General features: G+C 36.2%; 1 protein-coding gene across 1 annotated transcript in view; it reads right to left on the bottom strand.

The window, feature by feature from the left end:
• Nucleotides 1-11,648, bottom strand: part of LOC140146242 (puratrophin-1-like) — a 194,688-nt gene extending 183,040 nt beyond the window's left edge. Inside the window, exon 1 of the mRNA XM_072168025.1 lies at nt 11,337-11,648. The gene's annotated coding sequence lies outside the window, so the exon portion shown is untranslated. The remainder of the gene's footprint in view (nt 1-11,336) is intronic.
• Nucleotides 11,649-12,427: the final 779 nt, after the last annotated feature.

The following is a 12,427-nucleotide window of genomic DNA, read 5'->3' as shown; positions in this document are numbered from 1 at the left end:
TTTTTTTCTATTATGACTAGCGGTCCTTTTTTTCTATTATGACTAGCGAGCCTTTTTTTCTATTATAACTAGCGGTCCTCTTTTTCTATTATGACTAGCGAACCTTTTTTCCTATTATGACTAGCGGACCTTATGACTAATGAACCCTTTTTCTTATGACTAGCGAACCCTTTGTTTTATTTATGACTAGCGAACTCATGGTATAGGAAACTACACGTTATGACTAGCGACCCTTATGACTTATGAACCTTATGACTAGCGACCCTTATGACTAGCGACGTGTAACCGATAAAATTCCTTCTATAATCTGTGGATAAATGTTTATAATCTGTGAGTTAATGGTACCAGTACATTTTATTGTTATCATGGTTATCACCCATTTGCTGTTTTCTGTAATCATGGTGATCTTGAATGAGAAATACTAGCTAGTACTAACAAGGTAAGACTGATCATAGTTTAATTAATTTAATTCTATAGTGATAGTTACAGGACTATTCATGGGTATTGGAATAATTCTTGTAGACCCTGCGCACAAGTATAACCCTAACCCTAAGCAACCCCAATTATAACCCTAACCCTAATCCTCACCGTTTATAAACCTAACCCTAATCCTAACCCTAATTTAAATTTAAATTATAAGGGGCTGTCATTTTCTTTGGAAGGGGGGGCATGAATATACTGGGGAGTGGGGGTCATAGAATTTTAGACCAATTATAGGGGGTTATAATTTTTCAACACCCAAAATAGGGGTATAGAATTATTAAGGGCTGGTGACTCAAACTTTTACAGCTGTGCATGTATTCTTGCACACAATCTTTCATTATATAATGCAGATATTTTATGCATATAAGCGCCTTCCCTTACACACACACATTTAATTTTAACGCACTCCACACACTTTCTTTGCTCTATAGTTTTGATGCGTTCTTTTCCTTTGTTCCGGCAATGAATAATTTGTCTTGAGTCTGTGTAGATGGAAGTGGGTGGGGGGGGGTCATAAAATTTTCGACCCAACATAGGGGGGAGAAATCTAAAAAAAGATTGTGCCCGCAATAGGAGGGTCATAAAATTTTTACTCCGGTCACCGACCCCCCACCCGACGAAGAAAATGACATCCCCCTAACCAAACCCTAAAACACAGGGTGCACAGGGTAAACCAGAATTATACCTGGGTAATAATAATAATTCCTATTCATGTTTTAGTCCAAGACACAATCCCAGCAAACACAAAACGTTTTCGACATCATTCGCAAAAGGTTATAAAAGGTTGTCAGAAAACGTTTAAATGTCGGGTTATATAAAGGGTATATTAAGGTTATAAAACGTTTTCATAACCTTAAAAAACATTTTATGATATTCTACTGTTCAGCAAACAAAATGTTTTACAAAAACATTTAAATGTCGGGTTATATAAAGGGTATAAAAACATTTTAATAACATTCCAAAAACATTCTTGAAAACTTGATACAAACATTCTAAACAGAATGTTATTTTGGGGTTGAAAAAATATTTTGCGAAAAATGTTTGCCCAAAATATTTTCAAAAACGTTTTAAAAACATTTTCATGACCTTTATATAACCCGACATTTAAATGTTATTGAAAGGTTTTGAAAAAAACATTTGAGAACATTTTTGTGTTTCCTGGGTTCAAATATTTTAACATAATGTTATTTTAGTATTGACACAATATTTGGCAAAAATGTTTGCAAAAATAGTTTACAATAACATTTTTTGAAAACATTTAAAAATATTGTTGTAGTGTGTTTTCATACAAAAGCGTTTTAAAAGCGTTATCATGACCTTTACATAAAATTTTCGACCCAACATAGGGGGGTCTAAAAAAAGATTGTGCCCACAATAGGAGGGTCATAAAATTTTACTCCGGTCACCGACCCCCCCCCCCGACGAAGAAAATGACATCCCCCTAACCAAACCCTTAAACACAGGGTGCACAGGGTAAACCAGAATTATACCTGGGTAATAATAATAATTCCTATTCATGTTTTAGTCCAAGACACAATCCCAGCAAACACAAAATGTTTTCGACATCATTACAAAAGGTTGTCAGAAAACGTTTAAATGTCGGGTTATATAAAGGGTATATTAAGGTTATAAAACGTTTTCATAACCTTAAAAACATTTTATGATATTCTACTGTTCAGCAAACAAAAATGTTTTACAAAAAACATTTAAATGTCGGGTTATATAAAGGGTATAAAAACATTTTAATAACATTCCAAAAACATTCTTGAAAACTTGATACAAACATTCTAAACAGAATGTTATCTTGGAGTTGATAAAATATTTTGTGAAAAATGTTTGCCCAAAATATTTTCAAAAAGCGTTTTAAAAACATTTTCATGACCTTTATATAACCCGACATTTAAATGTTATTGAAAGGTTTTGAAAAAAACATTTGAAGAACATTTTTTTGTTTCCTGGGTTCAAATATTTTAACATAATGTTATTTTAGTATTGACACAATATTTGGCAAAATGTTTGCAAAAATAGTTTACAATAACATTTTTGAAAACATTTAAAAATATTGTTGTAGTGTGTTTTCATACAAAACGTTTTAAAACGTTATCATGACCTTTACATAAAAATTTTCGACCCAACATAGGGGGGGGGGTCTAAAAAAAGATTGTGCCCGCAATAGGAGGGTCATAAAATTTTTTACTCCGGTCACCGACCCCCCCCACCCGACGAAAAAAATGACATCCCCTAACCAAACCCTTAAACACAGGGTGCACAGGGTAAACCAGAATTATACCTGGGTAATAATAATAATTCCTATTCATGTTTTAGTCCAAGACACAATCCCAGCAAACACAAAATGTTTTCGACATCATTCGCAAAAGGTTGTCAGAAAAGCGTTTAAATGTCGGGTTATATAAAGGGTATATTAAGGTTATAAAACGTTTTCATAACCTTAAAAACATTTTATGATATTCTACTGTTCAGCAAACAAAAATGTTTTACAAAAAACATTTAAATGTCGGGTTATATAAAGGGTATAAAAACATTTTAATAACATTCCAAAAACATTCTTGAAAACTTGATACAAACATTCTAAACAGAATGTTATTTTGGGGTTGAAAAAATCTATTGCGAAAAATGTTTGCCCAAAATATTTTCAAAAAGCGTTTTAAAAACATTTTCATGACCTTTATATAACCCGACATTTAAATGTTATTGAAAGGTTTTGAAAAAAACATTTGAAGAACATTTTGTGTTTCCTGGGTTCAAATATTTTAACATAATGTTATTTTAGTATTGACACAATATTTGGCAAAAATGTTTGCAAAAATAGTTTACAATAACATTTTTTGAAAACATTTAAAAATATTGTTGTAGTGTGTTTTCATACAAAAGCGTTTTAAAAGCGTTATCATGACCTTTATATAACCCGACATTTTAATGTTATTAAAACGTTTTTACCTAAACCAAAAGCCAAAATATAACTTATTTAAAAGCGTTTACGTTTTTGTGTTTGCTGGATGTTTATCATCACCGTTCAACATCTTTATTAACCACTCCCGTTTACTCACCGCTCCTGTTTACTCTACTAGCTCCCGCTAGTTTTGAATAAAATAAACACACTATCTGTGGTCATCTTGTGACTCCTACATTTTGGTCATCAAAAGTATTATGCCCCCCGTATTTTTCTTTCCGAAAATTTATGACCCCCTGTATATTTGGGATCCTCCTTCCAAAGAAAATAATAGCCCCTAAGGGGTATTTATGGGGCTCAAACTCAGTGACAACAAACCTCACAACCAGGGGACATTTTGCAGGGGTCATGTCAAATCTTAGAATTGCTGCATTTTCTGGCAATATGTAGAGAGTACGGAGCTCAAACTCAGTGACAATAAACTTGATGAGAAGAGTAACATTTTGGAATATTTTGCATGGATCAGGTCAAAGGTCAGCTGGGGTCAAATCTTGAATTTCAATATCTGGACATCTGTAAGGTGCAGGGCTCAATCTCATGGCGACAACCTCATGACCAGGGAACATGTTGGAACATTTTGCAGGGGGCAGGTCAAAGGTCAGCTGGGGTCAAACCTTGAATTTCAATATCTGGACATCTGTGAGGGGTACAGGGCTCAATCTCGGTGACAACCTCATGACCTGGGAACATATTGGAACATTTTGCACGGTCAGCTCAAAAGACATCATTCTGGGGCCAAATCTTAGAATTGCGTTACCTGGACATCTGTAAGAGGTACAGGGCTCAAACTCGGTGACAACTCATGACCAGGGGTGAATTATGGAACATCTTGCAGGTGTCTGGTCAAAGGTCATCTGGGTCAAATCTTAGAATTGCATTTTCTGGACATCTGTGAGGAGTACAGGACTCAAAACTCGGTGACAACAAACCTCATCACAGGGGAACATTTTTGGAACATTTTGCAGGGGTCAGATACCTCCACAACACCAACATGCCCCAGCTAGGTTTGTGGTCTATGACCACCATTTGCCTCTAGTTTTTACTGTATTTAAAATAAATAAATTTGTGTGTCAGTACAGGATTTCGGACATCCATTTTGTGCAAATAATATCCAATGTTGTTAATGTTGGTATAGTTGACAGCATAAAGTCACTGCTACAAACTATTATTCTTCTCTTTGCTATTTTTGTGTCCAAAGTTTGCGAAACAATCGAAAACTTGAAATCAAATATGAATTTTTAGTTTTATTTTTCGCCTTTTTATTAACAAAAATAAAGGGATAAAAAAATAAATGAATTTCTTGATTTTCAAAGTAGCTACGCGCACGATTTTACTAATGCACGCGGCAGCTTTGAGACACATGATTTAATTAAGATGGCCTTAGGTTGATCGTCACAAATACAAATCAATTTCTATGTCTTAAAAACTGCATTGCCAAGGAACTTGTCTGGCACTGTGCAGTAGCACGGGAGTACCAGTGCAGTACCACTGCTGGTGGGTCCTGTGCAGTAGCAGCATTGGTACTGTATGTGTAGGTACTATTTGTGCACAAATTAGGTACCTAAGTGACAGTATACTTGTGCAGGCAGCCTCAATAGGAATCTTGTAGTGTACTTTGGCATGTCATTTTCAGCATACTTCATTTCCCAAATCCAGATCCTAGACTTTAATGACACTTTAATAGCAATTTTCTTTAAAATCCATGAATTTCCAATTGGCTCACATGAAATACTGTAGGCCTATAAAGTGTTTGGGTGAAACAAAGTTCACTAAACATGAATTCACATACAAGTCACCAAAGGCATTGTGTTTTAACAACATGTACAAGACATAATGCTTTGAGCAAAACTTATGTGGGGTAGCATCCCCAGATATCAACATTTAACCATATTTAACACAACATAGCAGCTAAATATATGAGCTTTCTCCAGTTGAATAACATTCTATGCAGTTCTCTGTTTTGAAACTAGGTCTTATTATTATCATTTTCAAAAATTTTATCATATAGATCACTGCATGCATTTTTTTCAAGTTCAAATACCGCATCATGATGATGTTGATACAATCCAATTTAGAGAAATCTTTCTTCAATGACACATGTGCAAATGTAGCAATAATGCCTTAGGAGAGAGCAACAATTTTCTGAAAAACACCGCTTTGGTGCAAGTGCAACCTTCTCTTTGCTACGTGAAAACCCACTGCTTTGTGATCAAATACTGTCTAAAGGCAAATTCCTGTAATTTTCTGTCAATGACCTGCACTCATATTAAGGCTGCAATTATGTAGACTATAATTGTACTGGTAGTCTGGTACTGATATTTAGCCATACACATTTAAAATGGCAATTAAGTTATGGCTCCAAAAAGAGCAGCATTGACAACAAACAATCGGTGGCTCTGGAGCAAGGAGAACACTATTGCCTTATCCCCAAATATAGGCTTTGTTTGTCTCCCTCTTCTAAGTCAGAACAACAAATACTCACTATTTTGGGTACATACAAAATAATTACAAATTTTAGGCACTCCTCACCTATTCCCCCTCACCCCAGATTTCGCTTCCCTCCCCCTGCCTTCCTCTTCCCCAGAAAACGATCAGGTAAAACATAGAAACACACTCAAATTACTCCACAAGAACACTAAATCAAGGTATTTTTGAGGTATACATGTACAAGTCTTACTTTTTATACAACATTGGACTGGTTTTTTTAAAAAGAAGTAGGTTTAGCATGTTTAAACCAAATTGACAGAATTATACCTTCACATTTAAGTCTATAATAATATCAAATCGCTCAATTCACACTCCATAATCATTATTTTACGAAGTAATAAAAGAATTTGTCCAACCTTTCCACGAAACCTATTTGAAACCACTAAAAACAAGCAATGCATGCAATGTACACGGTGTCACCAAAACCACCATTTTTGTTTCACTTTTCACTACCAAGTTCAATGGCACACACCAATATTACAAAATGAACTTTGACCTTTTGGTTTTTGGGATGATTTTTAATACCCAGAAAGTACCTGGTCAATGAGTCAGTACACTTAATAGGTTTAGGTTGTTGAACTTTGCCTTGTATTGTAAGGACTTTGATGTGCCAATGCTTGCAGCGTGCAATAAATGTAGGTGGACCATCAGGTTGAATTAGTGATTCCATACTTGAGGATAATTGAAAGATAATATAGACTCTCAATTTTGTCTCCCATTCTCATGGTCGGAGGAAAAGGAAGCTTTCAACCAATAATCAGATGAGAGAGATGTACTCGTTCACATACCTCACTGCATTCATACATAACTATTTGCATTGAAATTGAGCTTTATATCTTATTTTGTCTTTAATGGCTTTTAGCTAACCCCTAGCAGGCTACTCTATATAACTTATAAGGCCAAAAAAAAGTCTCAAAGCTCACCAGTGGTTTGAAAACACATGCGAAATGCGATTAAAAAAAAAATTATTCCTGACTTGGTATTTTTATGGTATTTTGAGAAAAAAAATCTGATGTTCACCAAATTTTTCTGGAAAAAACTATAAAAAAATTCTTTTTTTTCAAATCGCACAATTTTACAAATGCGCGCGCAAGTTTTGAGACAAACTTTTTTGTTGGCCTTAGCACAAAAACTGAATTTTGATGATATTTGTAGAGTGTGTCTTTCAAAGAAATTTTACATGTCAGTGACCATTCCCTTTTAAAAGGAATTTTTTGTCCCTATGAACTTGGCATGCCATTGTGTTGCTGAGATTCCTATGTGATTCCTCAGGACATGAAATGAAATTCTAGCAGGTGATGCGCTTCTACTGGTCTGTTATATAAATATCAGTAAGGTTAAAGGTGCGATTCCCACATACTGGGAATCCTACATCTGTCTGTAAAATCTGATGATTACAAATGATGGCACAGAGATACTGATATTCAGGGTGTGGTTGTTCTATGTTACCTGCCCACCCATGCCTCCAGGTGAAGGCCTACCGGGTACGATGTTGTGATTTCTTTGGTGGGGTTAGACACCAGGACTCGTCACATCCCAAAGTAATTTCTTGCTCCTACTGTAGTCCTTCAAGTAGGACCTCAGGTATTTTAACCTCAGCTGGATGAGAGTCTTTATGAGGACTTGAGCTATACCTGAATCTTCCCGACTAATTCCAAATCATACAGGACTATCTCCTGGGGGGTCACTCCCATTGTGGCCTGTACACCATCCGTGATAATAAAAACGCGTAAAAGGGGTAGTTTTTTGTGGGTATGCACGATACGCGTGTAACGCATTTAGGGTCAAAAACATGAAATATTGGAAAAAAGGGTAGCAAAATTACAATTGCTAATACGCGGAAATGATATTTAGGGTATGAAATTTGATGCAAGGAATAAAATCCCTGTTTAGGGTGTGAAAACACATCTTTAGGGTATTGTTTTAGCCAAGGGTTAAATCCTTGTTTAGGGTGCTTTTCAAAAGTTGATTATCGTGGATGGTGTACAGGCCACAATAGGAGTCCCCCCCGGGACTATCTTCAGCCAATCCATATACATATTGGTCTAACAAGAAAGAAGGTGTAGTTCTCACTATTGTAAAATGTTGAGCAAAATGAGCAATTAAGTAATAAAAAAAACCAAATATTTTATCATGAGACATAGTAGAAATAAACCAGTTGTAGAAACAATCCATCAAAAGCAAAAGCGAATGTTCAGAGTATACCTTTTCCGGCTCTACATTTTCTAAATTGTGTAAGAGTGCACCTACTTTCATGAATACGATGCTCTGTATAATTATTTATGTTATTCTGTCTGCTCCAGAATCCAACCACATTTAGCAAGCAATGCCAACATTAGCAGACATAGAAACCTGATTGTAAGCGGGTAAAGGTTAAAGGTGCGATTCCCACATACTGGCTGCCACTGTAAATAAGTATACCATGTATACTCCCATTTAATGTGTTTACACAAGTACATTATGGAGCATTTATATAGTGTCTGTATGTATACTTCCACATGAATAATTACTTGAAATGAAATTCATGCAGTAGGGGAGAGCGGGGAGTGTTCGCCCTAGGGGTAGGTTCGCCCACCCCTTGTTTCTCAGCACTGCGGCTATCGGGGGATTTGGTGATGGCAAAATTAGGTGAAATAGGTCATTATAAACTTCTCATATTAGCTACTCGACAATTAGGGACGTGTTCATCGAACTGCAGCCAAAACAAAAAAATTACACCAAAACGTAATTTTTTCTTGCATTAATAATGTTGTATTATCATTGATACATAAATACAGATGGTTTTATGGAAATGTGTATTTGGAACATATGGGATTTGTTAAAGATTTAATGCAGTTATAAACTCCTCATTCGATTTGTAATTTGCATACCCTGAAGAAAATACAAAAATGTGCACAAGGGGCACGTTAAGCCCTTTGATGATGGGGCATGTTAGCCCTATATCTTCCCGGGCGGACTTACCCCAACCTGCAGGGCGGACCTGCCCCATCAGCGTATTATGCAAAATATTGATAATTATACCATTAAACAAGGTAAAACTACTGAAAAGCATGTTTTTTAAAGTTATGTGGTATCAGTATTACTCATTCCACCGTTTATGTCCTAATCCACAATCCCCCTGAAGTTGTAAACATGATACGTTCAAGCTCACTTTGGATCCCTACATTTTACCCTGCCCCGACCCCTGCAACAAATTTAGTGCTTCCCCAGAAGAGAATGAACGCCTGTATACTCTTGCTAAATGTTTGCATTGAATATGTTATTGTTATGCAATATTTAAACCTTTTTTTTTTTTTTTTAGGGCGAACTTACCCCACCATATGGGAATCTGCCCCAATATGGGGCAAGTTCGCCAGTTTGCAAAACTTTTTTTGTTTGCTCTATCCTGCTGCTATTGTAAGGCCTATAGTTCTGGGATTGTGGTCGTATATAGCTAAGACATAGGGCTTTCACATGGGCTAATCAGGTCATCCCTAATCTTAAAATTGACATCACTAGGCTGGTCAGAAAAAAATAGGGCGAACACTCCCCGCTCTCCCCTATAGCAACTCTCAGTGCAGATTAAAGCCATTATAACGTACAATCTTAAAGGAGTATTTCGTGATCCTAGCATCCTCTATTTATGTCATTTTTCATTAGATATCCACAAAAAAAACCTATTCCCAAAATTTCAGTTGATTCCGATTTTGCGTTCGTAAGTTATGCATGATTATGTGTATTACACTGCTCCATAGACAATGCGTTGTAATTTCGTTCTGGTGCACCAGAACGAAATTCAAATTTCACGATATCTTTGCTAAACAAATTAATCTGCAAGAAATATTTTGTACATAAACATTATGTAGCCAGAGGTTTCCCAGTGATATAAAAATCTCGACTTTTTTTTGAGAAAAGTGGGGGGATGAGGCTGTGGATCACGAAATGCCCTTTTAATTATAATTAATATGACTTTTTTTTTCAAACCTGATTTTTTTGGTTATATTTGCAATGTTTACACATGTCCCAACTTACACCACATTGGAATCAGTCATATTTGTTGTGTTTATAGGTCAACAGAGCAATTTCAAATAACATTGAAATATTTTTTACCAAGCCAAAAGGGAGAATAAGCAATTATTTTAGGTAGGCCGAAAGGGGGGGGGGCAAGGAATATTTGGCACATTTATGGGGCACCTATTGAAGGAGTATTTTGTGATCCTATTCGTGATCCTAGCATCCTCTTTTTATGACATTTTTCAGTAGATATCCACGAAAAAAGCTTATTCCCCAAATTTCAGTTGATTCCGATTTTGTGTTTGCGAGTTGTGCATGATTATGTGTATTACGCACTGTTCCATAGACAATGTGTTGTAATTTCGTTCTGGTAGTTCAAATTTAACGATATTTTTGCTAAACAATTTAATCTGCAAGAAATATTTTTGGACAAAAAATTAACATATTCATGTAAATATTCCAATATCGCTAAATGCAGAACTTTGTTTTCTCTGTGAGACCATACATCATGATCACCCTGGAACTCTAAATGGCGCAAAAAAATAATGAAAACATTGCCTTATTTTGATCTAGATTAAATTCTGGCAGAGCAGTAATTTAGAAATAAAATCGAGGGTGCAATTCTTGTGAAATCTCACAATGCCCCCAAAGTACTACACCCCTGGCCAATTTTGTGCCTATTTTTGCATTTTTCTCAGAAATTATAGCGCATTGGTGACAAGTAAGATATGTATATTATAGGGGCAAGGACTACAACTACTGCACTGGAAATTTTATTTCAGCACAGATAACAGTTGTGGTGTTACACTCAAAAATGAGGGAAAACCTATATTTGATCAATAAATCAATAACTACTTGCCTTGAGTTGCTGAATTTTCAGTGCATTAGCTGTAGTCCTTGCCCCCTATAATATACATATCTTACTTGTCACCACTGCGCTATAATTTTTGAGAAAAATGCAAAAATAGGCACAAAATTGGCCAGGGGTGTAGTACCCCCTTAATAAGTCTACCAGATTTTTATCTTTTCAGATGCATTTCCCACAACAGACATGCAGCATCCCATATCAAAATATTGTCATAATATATGTTTTTTGATGATCAATGATATAAACAACCTGTAAATCCTTTGATATATGTGTACATGTCACATGATAATAAATGTATATATGTGTGTACATGTCAATAGTCATGATGTAAAATGCAACCAAAATGACAAACTGGTACATGTATACTGGTAGTCCTACCAGACAAGAATTGCTTCAACATGTTGCCACCTGTAAAAGATCAAAGGTGAATTCCAACAACATGACACACTACTCAGCTCATCACATCAGAAATCCCACACAGTATGACCCTACATGATGATGAGCATTTTCCAAAATATCTGCCCTGAAACTCACCCCAAACAATGTAGAAAGTGGTAGCTCACAACAGGTCGTTCTGGTCCAACTACCGGTATATGATCCCAGGAGCAGGAACTATCTGGTTCAGAGAAAGTATTCCAGTGTATATTCCAGATGGGTAGCACAATCCTAATTTACTACTAATTATCAATTTCTAAATTGATAACAAGCCCATCAAGGCTTTATGTTATTATTATTCCAAATCAACAAATATTCCATGTATATGTGCCAGAAATTATGAACTGAGTAGTGCAGTATGGTATATGCACTGATGGTACGTTTAGAGAGGCACCAGAGCGTAAAGCATGGTAGAACCAAAGGTGATCCCTGCTGCCTGCCTGCATCACATAAACCTTGGGAAACCACCTTATTGGAACAGTCCATTCACTACAGAGGGGTTGTGACTATCATGACATTGAACATGTACTGTGTACTTAAGGTGTGGTGGCGAATGGCACATGAAATTTCTGATAAAAATGTGTGAAAATGGGTACAAATTTAGCAATGTACAGTGTCTTTTGCTTCAGGCTTCAGCAATTCACAAATAATATTTTGTGTAAAAATAGAGACAATTTTGCAATGTACAATATCTATAGGCTTCAGCAATTCAATTCAGCAATATTTTTGCTCTTTTCAACATTTTGTTATGTAGGGTTTCAAATAATGCAACATTCCTGTCTCAAATATGCTCATCATTCTTTTAGGAATAGCATGGTTAGTGTTTCAGCTTTTCACTAGGAATAAGAAAGTATACTATTCATGAATAATAGGCCTTTTTTTTGCTGAACCATGAAATGGTATCAGCCTATAAGAGTGTATGTTATGCACTTATCAAGTCTTTCCCCGGCCCTGGGGGACCCGGGACTAGCGGGGACTTAGCCGGGGAAGTACATTTTGCCAGCGTAACAACTACGGCACTGACCACGTTAAAGTCCCGGCCTACGGGGCATAAATTTTCTGTACATCCCCCGCTATGACTCGGCCCCCGCTAGCCGGGCTACAGTGTGACAATCCCGGCACAATCCCCGGCGTTAAAACAATGTACAATCCCGGCTATGCCCTGGCCTATCTTGCAGAGTTTAATATAC

Source organism: Amphiura filiformis, chromosome 2 (genome assembly GCF_039555335.1).
Source record: "Amphiura filiformis chromosome 2, Afil_fr2py, whole genome shotgun sequence".
Classification (NCBI taxonomy): Eukaryota; Metazoa; Echinodermata; class Ophiuroidea; order Amphilepidida; family Amphiuridae; genus Amphiura; species Amphiura filiformis.
The sequence above is the reverse complement of the archived record's forward strand: the minus strand, read 5'-3'. Positions and strand labels throughout refer to the sequence as shown.